Source organism: Ranitomeya imitator, chromosome 3, assembly GCF_032444005.1.
Source record: "Ranitomeya imitator isolate aRanImi1 chromosome 3, aRanImi1.pri, whole genome shotgun sequence".
In the NCBI taxonomy this organism is placed as follows: Eukaryota; Metazoa; Chordata; class Amphibia; order Anura; family Dendrobatidae; genus Ranitomeya; species Ranitomeya imitator.
In genome coordinates, this window is record NC_091284.1 from 585,186,061 (window position 1) to 585,208,065 (window position 22,005).

General features: G+C 46.1%; 1 long non-coding RNA gene across 1 annotated transcript in view; it reads left to right on the forward strand.

The window, feature by feature from the left end:
• The window catches only part of LOC138672219 (uncharacterized), a 36,107-nt gene extending 22,561 nt beyond the window's left edge, over window positions 1–13,546 (forward strand). Inside the window, exons 2-3 of the long non-coding RNA XR_011319647.1 lie at window positions 1,393–1,594; window positions 13,035–13,546. This is a non-coding gene — a long non-coding RNA (uncharacterized lncRNA). The remainder of the gene's footprint in view (window positions 1–1,392; window positions 1,595–13,034) is intronic.
• The last annotated feature ends 8,459 nt before the right edge of the window (window positions 13,547–22,005 follow it).

Below are 22,005 nucleotides of genomic sequence, written 5' to 3' on the forward strand. Positions count from 1 at the left end.
CTTTGCCCCCCCGAGTCTACGATTGCTCCGGGTGACCTTTTTGACGCCCACTTCAGCTCTGATTGGAGCTAGAGTCAATGTGACTCTAGCTCTCCAATCAGATCTGGAGGGGCGGAGTAAAACATGTCTGCCCTTGCTCTCCAGACTCATCCCGTTGCTGGAAGCTGGAGAACGAGGTCTCTCCTGTCATACCTGCCACCGATCGCCGTCGCTGCTGCCTCTGCTCATGACGCCGCCACCTCTGCTCCTGCCGCCGCCATAAGGTACTCCCCTCTCTGCCCCCCCAATCACCCTCCCCCAATCTTACCCCCTGCCCCCCTTTTCACCCCCCTTGCTGCAGCTGCCAGCTCCATCAGCTGCATCACCTCAGCTCCCCCAGCTCCTGACAGCCCCTGCCGGCCCCCTGGTGATCACCCCCTGCCCCCTTGATCACCCCCTGCCCCCCCTGCTGCCGCCGCAGAATTCATCTGCTGCTGCTGCATTGCCTCAGCCCCCCCCCTGTGCCTGACAGCCCCCTCCTGCCCCTCGGTGATCACCCCCTGCCCCCTTGATCATCTCCTGCCCCCCCCTGTTCACCCCCGTCCCCCTGATCACCCTCCTGCTGCTGCCACCGATTCCATCTGCTGCTGCTGCATCGCCTCTGCACTCCGCGCCTGATAGCCCCTTCCTGTTCCCCGGTGATCACCCTTTGCCCCCCTGATCACCCCCCGCCCCCCTGATCACCTTCCTGCTGCTTACGCCAATTCCATCTGCTGCATCGCCTCTGCCCCCCCATGCCTGACAGCCCCCTCCTGTCCCCTGGTGATCGCCCTCGGCCCCCTGATCACCCCCCCATCTTCCTGTTCACCCCCTGCTGCTGCTGATTCCATCTGCTGCTGCATCGCCTCTTCCCCCCCACGCCTGACAACCCCTCCTGTCCCCCAGTGATCACCCCCGGCCCCCTGATCACCCCCTGCCCCTCTGATCACCCCCGTCCCCCTGATCACCCTCTGCTGCTGCTGCCGATTCCATCTGCTGCTGCATTGCCTCTGCCCCCCTGCACCTGACAGCCCCCTCGTGTCCCCCGGTGATCACCCCTGCCCCCCTGACCACACCCCCCTGCTGCTGCCGCCGATTCCATCTGCTGCATTGCCTCAGCCCCCTCGCGCCTGACAGCCCCCCCAGCGCCTGACAGCCCCCTCCTGCAGTAGAAAGTATCACCAAACACTCGCACATACACACACTATAATAAAAGTTTAGTTTTATTACACACACCACACATACAATGTCCCGCTCATCCCAATCACAAAGGCTGTACTCAGCTGAGGAGGCATATTCCTTTCTTGCCTCCGAAGCTGATAATGAGGGAGAGGACCTCACTTTTCTGTATTCCTCCCACTCTTCCTCCTCCAGTGACACGGACTCGCCACACCCAAGATTTCGCAGGAAGAGAAATCGTCCGGAGCCCAGGGGAGGAGAGCCGGACCCCAGGGGAGAAGACCCACTGTAAGGATTCTGGACTTTCCTGGTGTCTGTTCGCCCTGATACAAGATGGAGTCTTGGATCTTGCCCTGTCATGGAACTTCCTGTCTGTCCTGACTATACCACATGTGAGGTATCGGTGTACTCAGGAGAAATTGCCCAACAAATTTTAGGATCCATTTTATCTTGTTGCCCATGTAAAAATGAAAAAATTGAGGCTAAATGAAAATTTTTGTGACTAAAAAGTTAAATGTTCATTTTTTTCCTTCCATATTGCTTCGCTGTGAAACACCTGAAGAGTTAATAAACTTCTTGAATGTGGTTTTGAGCACCTTGAGGGGTGCAGTTTTTAGAATGGTGTCACTTTTGGGTATTTTCAGCCATATAGAGCCCTCAAACTGACTTCAAATATGAGGTGGTCCCTAAAAAAAAATGGTTTTGTAAATTTTGTTGTAAAAATGAGAAATCGCTGGTCAAATTTTAACCCTTATAGCTTCCTAGCAAAAAAAATGTTTCCAAAATTGTGCTGAAGTAAAGTAGACATGTGGGAAATGTTATGTCACATAACTCTCTGGTTTAACAGAATAAAAATTCAAAATTTAAAAATTGCGAAATTTTCAAAACTTTCGGCAAATTTCCAATTTTTTCACAAATAAACGCAAAAATTATCGACCTAAATTGACAACTATCATGAAGCTCAATATGTCACGAAAAAACTTTCTCAGAATCACTAGGATCCGTTGAAGCGTTCCTGAGTTATTACCTCATAAAGGGACACTGGTCAAAATTGCAAAAAATGGCCAGGTCATTAAGGTCAAAATAGGCTGGGTAATGAAGGGGTTAAATTATGGGTTTTTTTTTACAAACTTTTAAAAATTTGCCTTACATATAAGTCATTATTTAAGAAATAATGTTTCTTTTTCCTGTAAAAGCAATTTCTTGGTGGTTTGGAATATTTTATTGCCACTCCTTAAGGTGGAGTTAAAGTGTGACGCTGTAGTTCTCATCAGCAATCTGGTAGTCAGAGATGCTTCCTGGTGTCTTCCCAATGCTGTTTTCCTTCCAGTCAGCTCTTTTCCCATCTATCTGAACATTTTCACTGCCCTTACAGGCCTCTTTTTAGGGTTTGCCAGAAGAAAGCTTGGCTTTCCCATTGACTTCCATTACACTCGTTACTCGAAACAAGTATGAGAGTATTACGAATTGCTCTGTTCCAGCTATGGGCTCCCAAGCATTTTAGTGCTCGCCGATTCCTACTTGTTATAAAAAATAGAGGGCTCCCCAAACATTTTTTTTTTAATGTTTTAAATAAATAGTTTTATAAAAGGTGTGGGGTCCCTCACATTTTTGATAACCAGCCAAGCTAAAGTGGCCATGGATATTGGCCCTCCCCAGCCTAAAAATAGCAACCCGCAGGCACCCCAGAAAAGGCGCATGTATTAGATGCACCATTTCTGGTGCGCTGCCTGGCTCTTCCCATTTGCCCTGATGCTGTGGCAAGTGGGGTAATCTTTGTGGGGTTGATGTCAGTTGTTTTTGGGTTGATGACGCCCATTACTAACCCCGTAAGATTAAGCTAAAAAACACACATGCAGAGTAAATACCTTTAATTGAAATAAACACACACACAGAATAAAGTCCTTTATTTGTAATAGAAACTCCCCAACCCTCTTTTACCCATTTATTGTAGGAAGTGTGTGCCCACTTTTGGCGTTCTCATCCTGCTGCTGCTGCTCGCCTGTCTGCATTGCAGCGCCACTTCTGTCTTCCTTCTCAATGCTTCATATGCAATGTACCAACAATGTGGAATTCCACCATGCATATGCTGGAGAGGCTGTGAGAGCAGCAGCAGGCAATAGTGGAATTCCAGCTGCAGCATGCACAGGTGAGTCGCTCGGCTGAACAAGCCCACTTCACCACCAATGAGTGGGCCTCAATGCAGGATGTGTGTGGCATTTTGCGGTGCTTTGAATATTCTAGCAACATGACAAGTGATGATGACACCATCATCAGCGCTGCAATACAACTTGTATGCCTTCTGGAAACAATACTTCAGGCAATAATGCATGAGGTAGTTTTGCAGGAGGGACAGAGACCATTTTTAATGTCATCAGTAGTGATGAGCGAGTATGCTCGTTACTCAAGTTTCTCCGAGCATGCTCGGTGGTCTCCGAGTATATCGGCGTGCTCAGAGATTTACTTTATGTCGACACAGCTGCATGATTTGCGGCTGCTAGACAGCTTGAATATATGTGGGGATTACCTGTTTGTTAGGCCTGTCGTGCACACATGGCTCGGAGGGTGGGTTGTTGTATCAACAGTGGACTGGTATAGAAGTGTTCAGATACAGGACACTTTTTGAGGATGAGGAGGGGGAGGAGGAACAGGGGTGTTCACAGCAGGGTGCACTCAGATATGCTCATGGGCATCACTGGAGCATGGCTGGGAGGATAGTGAGAACCCAGATGATACACCTCCCATTGAGGACAACTTGTCGCTGCCTGGCACACATGAGCAAATATATGCCACAGTGCCTGTGCAACAACAGCCGAGTTGCTTTCATTTTCACCAGTGCAGATTACTGGACGGCCAACCTGCTGTATCCCTGGTACAAGGACAATGCACCATCATTGCTTCTGTCACTGAAGCGGGATCAAAAATTGCTTCAATACAAGAACACGCTGGTAGAGAAACTACTAATGGCTTTTTCACCTGACAGCAGCGGTTCAGTAGAAAAGCAAGGCAGATGCAGAGGAGGAGGTTGCTAACACAGATGTGGCACCGCCACCACCTCGAAAGGCAGGGTTAGCATGGCCTCAATTTGACAAAACATTATGAGCATGCTGCAACATCTGGCACCACCATTTAATACTGCCCGTATCAGAAGAAGGTAGTGTTTCCTCAACATGGTGGAAGAGTACGTGTCCACATATATCCACGTACTATGTTATGGACTGACCTGGTTTGGAGTAGTGATATTACAACCACTAGGAAAAGCACTGGCAGGTAGCATAGTCAGGGATAGCCAAGGAGATGATACACAGGGACAGCAATGTAGTTTGAAGGAATAAGTAGTAATCATAGTCAGGAAAGCCAGAGGTCGATATTAGGAACAGCAGTGTCGTCTGAAAGAATAAGCAGTAATCGTAGTCAGGAAAGCCAGAGGTCGATATCAGGAACAGCAGTGTTGGCCCCATAGATGCTCCATATAATGCTCTGCACCGTTCATTATGGCCCCATAGATGCTCCACATAAAGCTGTGCCACATATAATGCTCTGCACCGTTCAGTATGGCCCCATAGATGCTCCACATAAAGCTGTCCCATATAGAATGCTCTGCACCGTTGATTATGGTCCCATAGATGCTCCACATAAAGCTGCCCCATATAGAATGCTCTGCACCGTTGATTATGGCTCCATAGATGCTCCACATAAAGCTGTGCCATATAGAATGCTCTGCACCGTTCATTATGGCCCCATAGATGCTCCACATAAAGCTGTGCCATATAGAATGCTCTGCACCGTTCATTATGGCCCCATAGATGCTCCATATAAAGCTGCCCCATATAGAATGCTCTGCACCGTTCATTATGGCCCCATAGATGCTCCACATAAAGCTGTGCCATATATAATGCTCTGCATGGTTCAGTATGGCCCCATAGATGCTCCACATAAAGCTGTGCCATATAGAATGCTTTGCACCGTTCATTATGGCCCCATAGATGCTCCATATAAAGCTGCCCCATATAGAATGCTCTGCACCGTTCATTATGGCCCCATAGACGCTCCATATAAATCTGTGCAATCTATAAGGCTGCTGCTGCAATAAAAAAAAAAAAAGACATACTCAACTCTCTTGCTTGCAGCTCCTCAGCGTCCCGTCTCGGCGTCTCTCCGCACTGACTGTTCAGGCAGAGGGCGGTGCACACTAGTACGTCATCGTGCCCTTTGACCTGAACAGTCACTGCAAGAGGATGCGAAGACGGAGCGGCGCCCGGCGGGTGGAACGCGGACAGGTTACTATGAGATACTTACCTGCTCCCGGCATCCCTGGCTCCTTCCCCCGGACAGCTGGTCTCCGGGTGCCGCAGCCTCTTCCTCTGTCAGCGGTCACCGTTACCGCTCATTAGAGAAATGAATATGCGGCTCCACCCCTATGGGAGTGGAGTCCATATTCATAACTTTAATGAGCGGTACCATGTGACCACTGAACAGGGGAAGAGCTGCGGCACCGAAGACCGTGGAATGGGCAGGGGGAGCACCAGGAGCGCCGGGAGCAGGTAAGTATGTGACACGCTCTCTCCCCCTCACCCGCTGACTCCACCGCCGACCGTGACTTGAGTATAAGCCGAGAGGGGCACTTTCAGCCCAAAAATTTGGGCTGAAAATCTCGGCTTATACTTGAGTATATATGGTAGGTACAAGTATTCGGGTTAGCACAAAACTGTCCAGCGAGCAGAATAGCTCAGAGGGGTGAGCTGTTGGGTTCAAATCCTGACATACTAATTGATGGGTCTGCCCCATTTAACTTTTGGGTGTCCAAATTGGACACATAGCCAGAGCTTACCCTGTATGCTTTGTAACATTCATAAAAATGAATCAGGCGTGGATCACACAGGACTTCTCCATACCTTTGGCTGACTAGACAATTATACCAGCCACACCCAGCCATGAACACGCTTTATTTTTCATTTGTTTAATTTTGTTGCTTTCCTTGATTTAAGCAAAAGAACAAACAATAAAACAGTGGCGGCCCTCTCCCCTCTTCCACCTCCACATGGACCTCTGCCTTATGGTTCAATTTTTTTATTTTTTACTACTTTTTTTGTCTCATTTGCCTGAATAAACAATTTTTTTTTGGCCCGCTCCCTATGCAGCATCAATAGTAAAAGATAGAATGTTAAAAAATTTTTTTAAAAAAAGTTATTCTCACCTTTCGACGGCCCCCCGATCTCCTCAGTGGCACTCCCGTTCCCAGGGATGCTTTGTGCGAAGGACCTTTGTGACGTCACGGTCGTCTGACTGAGACGTCATCTCAGGTGATTCGCGCAATTCATCCCAGGGAACGGAAGCCACTGCATGCACCGCTGGGAGGCGGGAGGACTCTAGGGCCATCAGAAGGTAAGTATATCCCTATTTTTTATTTTAATTCTTTTTTTTTACAGGAATATTGTACCCAGGGCCTGAAAGATAGTCTCCTCTCCTCCAAACCCTGGGTACCATCCGCACATGAAACGCTCACTTCAATGCAATTTCAATGCAATCCTATGGCGGCGGTATTGCCAGGATTCCGCAGAAATAATGAGCATGCTGCGGATTTTACTGCTATGCGATTCCGCAGCGGGAAAATCCACAGCATGGCCACAGCAACTGCGGAATCCCATAGGATTGCATGGAATGCGTTTTTAAGCGTTTTATAAGTGTTTCCACTGTGGCAAAAAACACGACGGAAACGCCTAAAAAGCGCAACGTGGGCACACAGCCTTATTGTTATAGGGGACGCCCCCCGCAAAAAATTATGTGAGGTCCCCCCTGTGACGGATCGTACAGGGTAAGGGATGTGTTGACTTCACTCACCTCTGGGGTGGGGAGAGAATGACCCCGCAGGGATCGGCTCTCAGGCGCCACCCCAGGTCAGTCAGGGAACTGCACCGAGGACAAATAGTCACCAGAGTGGCTTCCCTTATAGGTACGAGTTATTGAGGAGCTCCCAGTGAGGGGGGATATAAAGTGAGTACAAAAAGTATTCAGACCCCTTTAAATGTTTCACTCTGTTTCATTGCAGCTATTTGGTAAATTCAAAAAAGTAAATTTTTTTCTCATTAATGTACATTCTGCACCCCATCTTTACTGACAAATAACAGAATTGTAGAAATTTTTCCAAAATTAATTAAAAAAGAAAAGCTGAAATATCACATGGTCTTAAGTATTCAGATGCTTTGCTCAAACACTCATATTTAAAGGGAACCTGTCACCTGAATTTGGCAGAACCGGTTTTCGGTCATATGGGCGGAGTTTTTGGGTGTTTGATTCACCCTTTCCTTACCCGCTGGCTGCAATATTGGATTGAAGTTCATTCTATGTCCTCCGTAGTACTCGCCTGCGCAAGGCAAGATTATAGAATATAAGACATTTTCAGTTGTTTCACACTTTTTTGTTAAGTATGTAATTCCACATGTGTTAAATCATAGTTTTGATGCCTTCAGTGTGAATTTACAATTTTCAGTCATGAAAATACAGAAAAATCTTTAATGAGAAGGTGTGTCCAAACTTTTGGTCTGTACTGTATGTGTGGAGGCATTGCTCATCATCCGCCCAATACAATCCCAACAGTGAAACATGGTGGTACCAGCATCAAGCTATGGAGGTGTTTTTCAGCTGCAGGGACAGGATGACTGGTTGTCATTGAAGGAAATATGAATGCGGCCAAGTACAGAGATATCCTGGATGAAAACCTCTTACAGAGTGCTCTGGACCTCAGAATTGGCCAAAGTTTTACCTCCCAACAAGACAATGACTCTAAGCACAGAGCTAAAATAGCAAAGGAGTGGCTTCAGAACTCTGTGACCATTCTTGACTGGCCCAGCCAGAGACCTGACCTAAACCCAATTGAGCATCTCTGGAGAGAACTGAAAGTGGATGTCCACCAATGTTCACCATCCAACCTGACAGAACTGGAGAGGATCTGCAAGGAAGAATGGCAGAGGATCCCCAAATCCAGGTGTGCATCATTCCCAAGAAGACTCATGGCTGTACTAGCTCAAAAGGGTGCTTCTACTCAATACCGAACAAAGGGTCTGAATACTTATGTCCATGTGATATTAAAGTTTTTCTTTTTTAATAAATTAGCAAAAATTTCTACATTTGTTTTTTTTCAGAGCCGATCCCTGCTGGGTCATTCTCTCTCCTCCCCAGAGGTGAGTGAAGTCAACATCTAAATACTTTCCGTACCCACTGAATATCACCAGTCCAGGCTGGGGATATATATGTAAACCTCCTGGCCATTACTGTCAGAGTTCTTCACTAACGCAGTACGGTATTCTGCCACCAGTTCCTCATTAGATATAAGTCCCTTCCGACAACAGGCTTTATACCTGGTCAGAAACCAACCCTGGGGTAGTGTATAATAATGAACTGAGCGTGCGCACGTGGGGATTCGTGAATTGAGATAAAAGAGCAGCCCAAGATTACAATTACTATGTTATGTAGCATGTGACCACAGGGAGGCGCTGATGGATTACACATCCAAATCTTTGTTACGTGATTCTCTGGCCCCGTCAGCTAACGGGCCTCCTGCCAGTAGAAAAACTGAGTCCAAAATGACGGGCTACCTATTATCCCCTAGGCTGCTCCCTACCACACGCTGTGCAAGCCCCTGGGCTGTGCAACCTCTCTCCTCCCATATCTGAGAGCATGGTTTTCCGGCCAGATGCCCAAAGCTTTCCTCCTGACACTCTAAATGGGATGGTGGCGGTGCCACTTGGTTCTGCTGGATTTTATCTGTGCAGGGAGACCAAATATGGCTACCATATTTAATTCCTGGGAGCTATGCTTTATATCTCAATAACGCAGAGTTTTAGAGGTGGCTGTGTGGTATAGGCTTGTGGGAAAAGAAATGTAGATTTCGATTATGTGCTAGGCTAGGTTCAGAGATATTGCATTCTTTTATTATAGGTCATTTTCTACAGACCATCCCTGCCCAGCACATCGGGAGCCCAGGGGAACCCACTTCACCTGTGGGAAGCGTCACCATCTTTGCTGCAGTAATATCACCCCAGAGGACCCCTTTAAGCAGGGTCGGTCCCCTCTAACCGAGAACCACAGGTGGCATCACGAACACAAACTTTATTACAACTCCCTTAAAAGACCTTTCCCTTTTACTTGGGCACCCAGGGCCACGGACCGGGTTGCAGCCACTGTGACATCCCCTTTAAGTACCAGACCCGGTACCGAGCACCCCTCAACCCTGGCAGGCGACTCATATATGCAATGTGTATATACATATAAGAGTGTAACATGCAATGTGTGTATATGTCTGTGTAACATACAGTGTGTGTGACGCTTACTGTGCGTGTAGCATCCCCATTTATAAATACTAGCAGCACAGTTGAGAGTTCCTAGTGAATGAGCAAAATGCTGCTCAAAGTGCTCTTTCGTAGAGTAATTGGATTGTTTATGGCAGATCAAAAAACTTTGTTCTCAGCAGCACATCTCCCGATGTAAACTGCAGGTGAGCTGCCAATAAGTGTGCTATATAGGGACAGACTGATCTACTAGTGATCGTTCTGTGCCCATCATTCTTCAAAAGCAGGTGTAAAGAGGTCGGGAAGCTAGCAGCAAATGGTCTAAATTCAGCTCATGTAAATGCAACCTAAATGTTTGTGTGTAATTGGATCACCCCCCATTAGGGCACTGGGGTACTCGGAGCCGGGCCCTTCGGTTCTCAAGGGGGATGTCACAGTGGCTTACCCAGGCCGTGGGCCTAGGGGAACATCCGTTGTAAATGGGGAAAGGTCTTTAAAGGGATAGTGTTTGTGACGCCACCTGTGGTATTCGGTCAGGGTGACCAACGCTGCTTAGGGGTCCACTGGGGTGATGTTATGGCAGCTAGATGGTATATCTTCCCACAGGTGAAGTATGTCCCCAGGGCTTCCCAGAGTGTAGATGATGGATGGTGTGAGGCGCGGTAAAGAACGAGGACACAAGGTTGAAGTCTCTTTACCTTTACTGAAGGTTTCAGTGTCCGCAGTCCAGAGCACCAGGTCACAGGGCAGGCAGAGTCCGGCCGGTCCGAAGGCAAATCCAGAGTCCACTTATCCAGGTGGAAATCAGTAGCCTTCCTCTAGCGCCTGGGTGTTGTAGTTCCTCCCTACTGAGCTTCTCGGTGAGGTCCTCACAACTATTGTAGATGTAATGTCTCTTTCTCTCTGTCCCCCTGATGGACAAACCCATATGACTGATGGCCTGAGGCTTTTTACAGGGACCCTACGACGCCCCAGCCCCCACAAGTTGCCACCGTGCCTCTTGGGTATAAGGTCGGGCAGCCAACATGGAATTAACTGTCCTGCCAGTCTCTGAAGTAAAGCATAGAGATCCTTACTCCCTCGGTGTTCTGGCTACCGGCTTCTGCGCTTCAGAAGGAAGCAACCTGCTCCTGGCTGGTCTCCCTCTGATATTCCTCTCCTTTGCTATGACTTTGTTTCTCACTCACTTCAAGACAATTCCCTTCTGATGTCTCTTTCTTTGGATGCTGCTGCACGTGGGGCAGGCGTAGGTCCGTGGACCCTCGTCCTCCGCAGACCTCAGTCTGCATCTGGCTCCCTCTCACTCCAGCCAGCTTCAGTCTGCATCTGCCTAACTTTCTGTCCAGACTCCCAGTTTTACCTAATTGTGAGGAGTGCCCTAATAGATAGAAGCATGGCTCCCCCTGGTGGCCTGGAGTGTGAAATGTGTTGTGTGGTTTGTGATACCTGGTAAGGTGATCTCCTTTATTGCCTTCAGATGTAACATCACTCCCACGGGTGGAAGAACAACATTACTGCAACGACCAGGACTCTAGGGCGCTGCATAATTGTGTAGTATGTTAGCATTTGCAGTTCCACTTTTAAAGGGAACCTGTCACCCACAAAATCGAGGGTGAGCTAAGCCCACCAGCATCAGAGTCTTATCTGCAGCATTCTTTAATGCTGTAGATAAGCCCCCGATGTATCCTGAAAGATGAGAAAAAGAGGTTATATTAAACTCACCTAGGGGCGGTCCCGCTGCGGTCCAGTCCGATGGGCGTTGCGGTCCGGTTCGGCGCCTCCTATCTTCATCAGATGACATCCTCTTCTTGTCTTCACGCTACGCCTCCGGCGCAGGCGTACTTTGTCTGCCCTGTTGAGGGCAGAGCAAAGTACTGCAGTGCGCAGGCGCCAGGCCTCTCTGACCTTTTCCAGTGCCTGCACACTGCAGTACTTTGCTCTGCCCTCAACAGGGCGGACAAAGTACGCCTGCGCCAAAGCTTCAGCGTGAAGACAAGAAGAGGACGTCATCGTAAGAAGATGGGAGGCCCCGGACTGGACCGCCTGCCCAGGTGAGTAAAATATAACCTCTTTCTCTCATCTTTTAGGATACATCGTGGGCTTATCTACAGCGTTCCAGAATGCTGTAGATAAGCCCCTGATGCCAGTGGGCTTAGCTCACCGTCGATTTTGGGGGTGACAGGTTCCCTTTAACTTTTGCCCAGAGCCACACTTTATCTAAAAGCGGCCCTGGTTATCAGTCATCATCAGACTGCGGACAATACAGGAATCACAGTACTAATGAGACATAGTCAGTATCACAAATAAACGTAGACATCCAGGTACCTTATAGGTGACATCAGATCAGATGACCTGATCACGCTGCTGACGTCACCCTAGAAGTGACGGCATTCAGGCCTTCAACTGTACTCATGCCTTAAAGACATGCGTCCAATTGAATGGTGGGAGTCAGTGTTTTATACCATCTCTGAGCCAGCTAACTCTGGATCCCGAGAATGGGATAGTAGATCCGGAGAATGGGGCTCTGCATATCTCCTTCTTGAATGAAACAAAGATGTCCATGCTTGTCCTCTGCTCCCGTCCTTTTCTATTAGTGTTAAGAATAAACGAAAGCTGTACTCGGCTTCCTCTGGCAGTCCTATAGTCAATGAATGGAATGAATGTAGAGCATGTGCACCTCTGCGCCATTCAAGACAGGGCTCTGCATAGCCCCTTCTACGGAGTCAAAGCCCTGTTCTCAAGTCAGACCTCCAGGGAGCAGTTATCAAATGGTTAGGGAATGACTTTACATTTTGGGGCATCACACATTAAAGATTTGAATAAAAAAAATACACTGCTTTTGATGCCTGGCAAAACCATTACAGATTACAGTTTTCATTTAATGATTATAACACTCAATGTTACCTTTCTTATGAGTTAATCATTCTGTTTTTAGTTAAATATAAGATGTTGTACAATATTCTCACTGACAGTCAGTTAGGGGCTTGTTGGAAAAGTCATGAGGGTGCGTGGAGCAGCTCCAAACATCTGCTGCTTTGGACACAAAGTCGTGTTATGAACTCATAAAACAGTTGTCATCTATTATTCATAAGTTGTAAGCATAAATAATGGGTGGTGGAGATAACTCACCAACACAATGCTGTGCTACAGACTCCATATTTTATGTTGAGGTTTTAATAAAACGGCAAATGTGAAAGGTATACCTGTAAATCATACACACAGAGCATTATTAGCAGTCCATGGCAATAAAGAGCACACATATAGGGAGACATTTATCTAATCTGGTGCAAAGGGGAATTTAAAAGAATTGCAAGGTGAAAATAAATTATTATATTTCGAGAGAATAGATGATAACTTGTTGATCAGTTGAGGTCCAACATCTGGGACCTACACTCATTGGTATCAAGATGACTTTCCCCATAAAAGCTCATACTGATCTGTGCTTAAAATGGATGAGTGGAATCCAATAAAAAAAAAAAAATCAGATTACACTCTGACTAATGTTTGTCAATGATTCTGTGTTCATCTGCGATTTTTTTCTGAGCTCAGGTCGGACTGAGAAAAAAAAAATCAGACGCAAGTCAATGGGTGCAAGAAAGAAATCGCACAGCACGCGGACCATGCATATGGCATCTGTATTACGTCCATATAAAACACCCCTATGTATCTAAAAAACAGGAAATTGCATCAGGACAACCCAGAAATCTCATCGTTTGACACAATGGATGTTATATATAGGGAAAAAAACATACCTCAATGGAAACCAGCAACAAAGGGAAAAAAAACATACCTCAATGGAAACCAAGCAACAAGGCTCATATCATCAATGTGGAACTGATGCTGGTTCTGGTGCAACGGAGGCCAGAATTGTAGGACACCAGGAATGAAGGTTATGGGGACCACGGTCGGCGGTATGCAGCCTGGACGTGTATTTGCTGCCAATTTTATCCGAATTTTGAAAGCAGCTCACAACAGATTCAAGATTAAATAACTAAGTACGGCATATATAAAAATTGTACATTATGATTGTTGTAATATATGTGTAACTTTGTAGGCGAGGAGAAAGGAATATAAAAGGAAAAAACATTATGTGTTCATTTTTTCCAACAAAACCATCAAAATTAAAAGTGTTGCTAGGCAATATAAACAATAACACATAAGGAAAAATAAACATCATGCTAGCACTGATCTTAGAACACACACCACACATGTTATTGTATACAATAAAACTGGATTTACAGAATTTTATGGTGTGTTTGAATCGCAATGACTCCAACATGAGACTCACATATACTTACCATCAAAATGAAATTTCCTTTCTTGATATTACACTAAAGGTACAGGAAAATGGATATATCTATACAGATATGTACCGTGAGCAAACCTCTGTGAATGCTTTATTGCATTCCTCATCCTCACATCCACGCTCCACGCGTCTCTACTGGAAGGTTCCTTAATGCCAGAAGGATCTGTACCTCCAATTCATTATTTGAGGAACAAACTGTGGACCTTGAGGAACGCTTTAAGCAATGTGGCTACAGTAGGCGTTTAATTGAGGAGGGGTATATGAGCGCAAAAAAGATTTGTAGGAATTATCTTTTGATCGAGGGAAGGAAGGAAGGAAAAGAAGAAAAAAACTTGGGATGGCCAACCGAGATTTGTTTCTACATATAACCACAAATGGGATTTAATGAGAAATATTCTAGGTAAACACTGTCCAGTTCTAAAAACTGACCCGGTATTACATAGATGCCTTCCAGACCAACTTCTGATGACAGCACGAAGAAGCAGTAACATTAGAGACATGCTGGTACACAGCCATTACATTGCTAAGACCCCAGATCCATTTGGAGCAGGAAGACAAAAAAATGTTTTTTTTCCATGTGGTGACTGCCTTGCCTGCAAGAATTTTGTGAGGGCCACATCCTTCACGTCATCAGATGGTAGGAAGGAATTCCAAATAAGAGAGTATATCACCTGTAACACGTCCTACGTGGTCTACTATGCAATTTGCTCTTGCAATTTGATATATGTAGGTCTAACATCAAGAGAATTGGGTGTACGTACACGAGAACACGTAAGGATACGTTCACACTAGCGTTCTGCTAGTGTGCGTCGCCTTAGCGTCGGGCGACGCAGCGGCGACGCACGCGTCATGCGCCCCTATGTTTAACATGGGGGACGCATGCGTTTTTGTGTGTTGCGTTTTGCAACACTTGCGTCTTTTTTGCCGCTAGCGTCGGACCAAGAAAACGCAGCAAGTTGCATTTTTCTTGCGTCCGATTTTCGGCAAAAAACGATGCACGCGTCGCAAAACGCAGCGTTTTTGCGTGCGTTTTGCCGCGTTTTTGTGTGCGTCGTGCGTTGCGTCGCCGACGCAGCGGCGCGCAACGCTAGTCTGAACGTAGCCTTAGAGATATTGTGGCAGCACGTGACGTGGAGGATGTGGATAGTTTAAAACCTATACCCAAACATTTTCGATTGTATCATCAGTGCAGTCGAAAAGATCTAAGGGTCTGGGATATTGATAAAGTTCATGCTGGCATTAGAGGAGGTGATATGAAATGGAATTTGGCACAGATAGAATGCCGTTGGATTGCTGTGTTGAATACCATCACCCCGGCAGGCTTGAATGAACAACTGAGCTTTAACTCCTTCTAATAGAGATCAGTCTCTGGTTTTTAATTTTCTTTGTTGCGGTTTGTGTGTTGTAGTATGTTTTTTCTTTTATTTTTATATTTAGTGTGTGTTCTTGTCGTATATTTGATGACGCAACTAGCCTTTTGGAAAGGATGTCGTGGGTTTGAAATTTGGCGAAGGATCCCGTTTGAGATTTCCTGTGGTATAACTATCCTCCACATAACAACTGACAACAGGAGGCCCTGATATTCCTGATTCATAAGGGAGTCCAATTCTTTGTCTCTTATATTTATTTTTATTATATTCTGTTTTTTTCTTTATTTTTCATATTTTTGATATTTTTTTATGTATTTTTTTATTGGATTATGCTTTTGTAGAATACAATGTCACATTTCTTCTTTCACATGGATATAATTATGTATATATATTACATTGATATGGAATGTACTGATATTATATTATATTGCTTGTCACTTATTAATGTGTCTTAAAACGATTTGTGTCACATTGAGAATTCACTTTTGGTACTTTATATTATATCCCATGGGATTTTCTCTGTGGACTCCGATTGGGATTTTTCATAGTGATGGGCACTATTTGCACTTTATGGGCTCCCTTTGTTATAGGTTTATAGATTGATCTGTAGAAAACATGGTGCTTGTGTATATGTTCTATTTCGGACATTCTGTTCTATTTCGGAAGTGACGCATGCGGTCCAGTGACATCATTGCGACAGGACTGTCAACCGCAGCGCCATAGTGGACGCCAGAAGCGATGCAACTCCCGGCGGGATTGATGAAGCACATGTGCCACAATCAGTGGCACCTGTGGAATAATTTGGGGGTTCTATAAGAACATGCTTCACACACCCTTCAGCACCGCCCCCTGACGAAGCCGACGCGAAACGTGCGGTGGGGCTACGGTGTGGACCCCTTTGATGCTGCAGTATGGTTAAGGAATCTAGGGCTGGGGAGGACAGGTCATTTGCAGAATACTTGATTCTGGATCCATGAGAGGGGTCCATATGTTATTACCTAGTCCTGAGAATCCTGCTAAAATATGAACTGTGCACTTTACTAATGAATGCATGCGGTATCAATAGGGGTTCTCACTGCTTTTCTGTGCTATCTCAGTTTCCCTTGCTGATAATCTATCGTCTTTTGATTAAATTCTGACTTTTTTGTATGTGATTTATTGTGGAATAAAATTTGTACTCTTTTCAATTTGGACTTGAACTCCATTTTTTCTGGGAAGTTTGGCGGATGTTATCGTATAAAGCATCCTTTACCTTTATTATTTTATTATTTTAATATCTTCCACTTTTGCTTCAAGTGAGTTTAGTGACAAGACAATGGAGGAGTTCCAGGACTAGTTCCGCCGTGAGAGACAACAGCGGAGCAAGAGTGGTGATGTGGTCCTGAAGGAAAGGTCATATCTCTATTGTGACCAGCGCCAGTTTTTGGACCCAGTGATAGATCTTTGCCTGTAAGTGACTACCTTTTTATTTTGTTGTTTGTAATGTTTCCAAAACTAGCTATTGGATTCCAATAAAGGGGACTCAGCTGAGCCACCAGCATAACACCCTTCATCTCCAGTACCAGCCTCCCACCAGCCAGGATCAGCACCTCCAGTAACAGCCACCTGGAAGTCACCACAACCTCCTAGAGTGCCAGCCACCCAGAAGCCATCTCCTCCAGTGCCAGCCACCCAGAAGCCATCACCACCTCTCCAGTGCCAGCCACACAGAAGTCACCAACACCTCCTCCAGTGCCAGCTACCTGGAAGACACCACTACCTCCTTCAGTGATAGCCACCCAACAACACCTCCTACAGTCCTACCATCTTGGCACTCAACAACCCCCTCATCATCATGCCTCCTGCCACAAACACCTTTATGTGGTTGGAATGTGGGGAAAAACCCAGAGGACAATGACCGAGGAAGATATACGACTGAGGATTTCTGGTCAGAGATTCCACACAGCCACAGAAGCCACCTGAACCACAGCAGGAGCGTGGTATATTTGGGGCGAACAACCTTTTCCTATTTAACACTCCAGACCATGGGGTCTTCTCACCCTTTAGTCCCTTTCCCTCACTTACCCCCTATGTCTCCACTCTTGTTGCTGTTCCTCCACTTTTTTCAACACTCTTTCCTGTCCCTGATTTGAGTTTCCCACCTTATTATTTTAATTTGTAATATTTTTTTTTATTTTGCTTGTTTTATATTACTGATGGTTTGGCATTTTAAATGAATATGCCCATGTTCTAATGTTTTTTTTTTCTACAGCAATTAAAATAATTTATGAAAAAACAAAGCGCCTTATTCTTTTATTTCACACTTTACACAAACACGTAATTTTGAGTAGTGTTACAGCATATCTGTAGTGAAAAAGAATACATTTAATTTATGTTAACAGATTTATAGAAAGGGATACTTAAAATACATAAGTAGGCCTATAGCAGTGATGAGTTTGGTTTGGATATAAAGACCTTATATTTTCTCTTCATGTGTATTGTAGTGACCAATGTTTTGAAATTGTTTTACATGTTTTTACAATGAATAGAAAAAATAAATTGCGTAGCATCGCCCACAATTTTGTTAACCAGCTGGGGGAAAGCCGACAGTTGGGGGTTGATGTTTGTATCCTGGGAAGGGGGTAATAAACATAGAGCTTCCCAGGCTGTGAAAATCAGCTCACAGCTGTCTACTAAAGGTACCTTCACACATAACGATATTGTTAACGATATCGTTGCTATTTGTGACGTAGCAACGATATCGTTAATGAAATCGTTATGTGTGACAGCGACCAACGATCAGGCCCCTGCTGGGAGATCGTTGGTCGCTGAATAAAGTCCAGAACTTTATTTCGTCGCTGGACTCCCTGGAGACATCGCTGGATCGGCGTGTGTGACACCGATCCAGCGATGTCTTCACTGGTAACCAGGGTAAACATCGGGTAACTAAGCGCAGGGCCGCGCTTAGTAACCCGATGTTTACCCTGGTTACCATGCTAAAAGTAAAAAAAACCAAACACTAGATACTTACCTACCGCTGTCTGTCCCCGGCGCTGTGCTCTGCACTCCTCCTGTACTGGCTGTGAGCCGGAAAGCAGAGCGGTGACGTCACCGCTCTGCTTTCCGGCTCACAGACAGTACAGGAGGAGAGCAGAGAAGCAGAGCACAGCGCTGGAGGACAGACAGCGGTAGGTAAGTATGTACTGTTTTTTTTTTTTTTACTTTTAGCATGGTAACCAGGGTAAACATCGGGTTACTAAGCGCGGCCCTGCGCTTAGTTACCCGATGTTTACCCTGGTTACCGGCATAGTTGGTCGCTGGAGAGCGGTCTGTGTGACAGCTCTCCAGCGACCAAACAGCGACGCTGCAGCGATCCGGATCGTTGTCGGTATCGCTGCAGCGTCGCTTAATGTGAAGGGGCCTTTAGTGTTTACTGGTTATTAAAATGAGGGTCCCCCAAAAGATGATGTGGGGCCCCCTACAACTAATAAACAGCAAAGGCTAGGCAGACAGCTGCAGGCTGATATTAATAGACTAGGTAGGGGTCATGGATGTTGGCCCCCCTCCCAGACTAAATCCTCAGCTGCAGCAGAAATGGCACATCCTTTAGATGCTTTGCCTCCGCTCTTCCCACTTGCCGAGGTGTGGTGACAAGTGGGGTAATATTATTGGGGTTGATGTCAGCTTTGTATTGTCAACAAATAAAGTAGCACTCTGTAGTGCTACACCGTGCAAACATGAAATATATGAAATTTGAATTGCATTACTGCACTAGAAAATATGAAAAATTGAGAATACTTAGCATATAAATTGGCCAATTGATGTGTACCCGGCAGCCACAATAAGACTTTTCTTGTTGCTGGGAATCTATCTAATGTGTATCCTCTCTTAGACTGAAGTCTACATTTACATGGGAAGGTAGAAACCTGCTAAAATTAAAAACACCTTAGGCTGAGGGGTGGAGTGCTCAGTCAGAGAGCCTAAGTATACAAATATGAAGATTGACCGTCACTAGATAAGATTGACCGTCACTTCCAAATGAAAATCAAGTGTGAATAGGTGCTTACTAAGAGTAGTCATCTCCTTATATAACCAGCAAATAAAGTAGCACTCTGTAGCACTAGAGCATGGAAACATTAAATATATGAAATTTGAATTGCATTACTGCACTAGAAAATATGAAAAGTTAAGAATATACTTAGCGCATAAATTGGGCAATTCATGTGTATCCGGCAACCATGATAAGGCAATTCTTGTTGCTGGGAACCTATCTAATGTGGATACTCTCATAGGAGGAGTGGAGTGCTCAGTCAGATAGCCTATGTATACAAATATCTAAAGGCTGACCATCACATCAAAACAGAAATCAGGTGTGAACAGGTGCTTACTGAGAGTTGCCATCTCCATATATAACCAACAAATAAAGTAGCACTATATAGTGCCATATCAGGAGTGGACAGGTGCATACTAAGAGAGGATTCACATTAGAAAGGTTCAAATCAATGAGAATCACCTTATCGTGGCTGCAGGGAACAAGAAGAACTCTCTTTCCTCTCCACGTTAACCTCTCCTCTTGGTTAGGACCATAGGACTGATGTCCATCCAAGTCCATGCTTCTGCTGGTCTATCCCGACATCAGTTCATTGGGTCAGCCCAGCATTCCACAACAATGGCCGTTAAACCAACACAACAGTAGCCCAACAGTTCTTGGCCCTGTCCATCCGTCTTCAACATGATTGGGACTTCGAGTCGTCCATCCCTACCCCCCCCAAACATTAGTCATTGAGGCTAGGACACAGTCCTTTTGGGGTAAAGTCCATTGTTCCCCCATCAGTCCATAGTACTGGGACAGTCCCTGCAATATTTCCTTCCTACACTGGCTGGAATCCAGTACGAGGCTGAGGGTATAGAAACCAACAGTGGCTGCAGCACTTATGCAATCCAGCAGGGGGATGAGCAATGAGCACAACAGAACTGGGAAGGGGGGGAGTAACTCTTTAGTCATCCGTGGCCATCAACATACGGGAAGTCCTGGATCCTGTGGGTCTTAAGCACGCTCGAGCTCTGGGCCAATGTACAAGTGTGAAATCGGCACAACTGCGCCCTGATCGACATTCTGACTTCTCTGTCTCAGGTGGCCGTGTTCAGACAAAGGTCTCCTCTTATTGTGGATCACCCCAACAGCAACAGTGTTCACATTATACTCTAAACTCCAACTCCCACTAATTATAGGAAGTGGTCATTTACCCTATCACAAGGCCCTTCACACTATGGGTTAATCCCATTAACACTATCTTACCCTAATGTCACTACTTAAACTATAGTGAACTATCTATCCTACATATCTCATAATACTATGTCCTACACTATACACTCTATACTGTACATTTCTTATCTTAAGGTACCGTCACACTAAGCGACGCTGCAGCGATACCGACAACGATCCGGATCGCTGCAGCGTCGCTGTTTGGTCGCTGGAGAGCTGTCACACAGACAGCTCTCCAGCGACCAACGATGCCGGTAACCAGGGTAAACATCGGGTTACTAAGCGCAGGGCCGCGCTTAGTAACCCGATGTTTACCCTGGTTACCATTGTTAAAGTAAAAAAAACAACCACTACATACTTACCTACCGCTGTCTGTCCTCGGCGCTCTGCTTCTCTGCTCTGGCTGTGAGCGCCGGGCAGCCGGAAAGCAGAGCGGTGACGTCACCGCTGTGCTTTCCGGCCGCTGTGCTCACAGCCAGAGCAGAGAAGCACAGCGCCGGGGACAGACAGCGGTAGGTAAGTATGTAGTGGTTGTTTTTTTTACTTTAACGATGGTAACCAGGGTAAACATCGGGTTACTAAGCGCGGCCCTGCGCTTAGTAACCCGATGTTTACCCTGGTTACCAGCGAAGACATCGCTGAATCGGCGTCACACACGCCGATTCAGCGATGTCAGCGGGAGATCCAGCGACGAAACAAAGTTCTGGACTTTCTTCCCCGACCAGCGATATCACAGCAGGGGCCTGATCGCTGCTGCCTGTCACACTGGACGATATCGCTAGCCAGGACACTGCAACGTCACGGATCGCTAGCGATATCGTCTAGTGTGACGGTACCTTTACATAATAGCACAATTCACATGACATGATATATACTGACGCTGGACCTCATCTTCACCCGCCTCTGCTCCCTTACTAACCTCACTAACACACCCCTCCCCCTGTCTGACCACAACCTACTGACATTCTCGTCCCTCTCCTCTCCTAGTGTGCAACCCCCACTCTACAAACTCACTCACCCTCGCAGAAATCTCAAACATCTCAACTTACAATCACTCTCTGAGTCCCTTCTCCCTCTCACAGACATAGCTTCCCTTCATGACACAGATGCTGCTGCCACTTTTTATAACACCACAATAACAACAACACTCGATTCGGCCGCCCCACTCATGCATAGTAAAACTCGTACAATTAACAGGCAGCCCTGGCTGACCAGCCTGACCAAAGAATTGAGACGGGCTTCCAGGATTGCTGAGCGGAGATGGAAGCGATCCCACTCTGCCGACCACTTCACTGCATACAAGCAGTCCCTCGCCAGCTTCAAGTCTGCGCTCACTGCCGCAAAACAAACTTACTTCTCATCCCTCATATCCTCCCTGTCCCACAACCCTAAACAGCTTTTCAACACTTTCAATTCTCTACTCCGTCCCCCCGCACCTCCTCCCTCCCCCCTCATTTCTGCTGATGACTTCGCCTCTTTCTTTAAACAGAAGATCGATACGATCAGAGAAAGCTTTGGCCCACAGCGCCCACTGCCCCTCTTAGCTGCTCAACCCTGCTCCTCCAAAACCAGCTTCTCCACCATGACAGAAGATCAGCT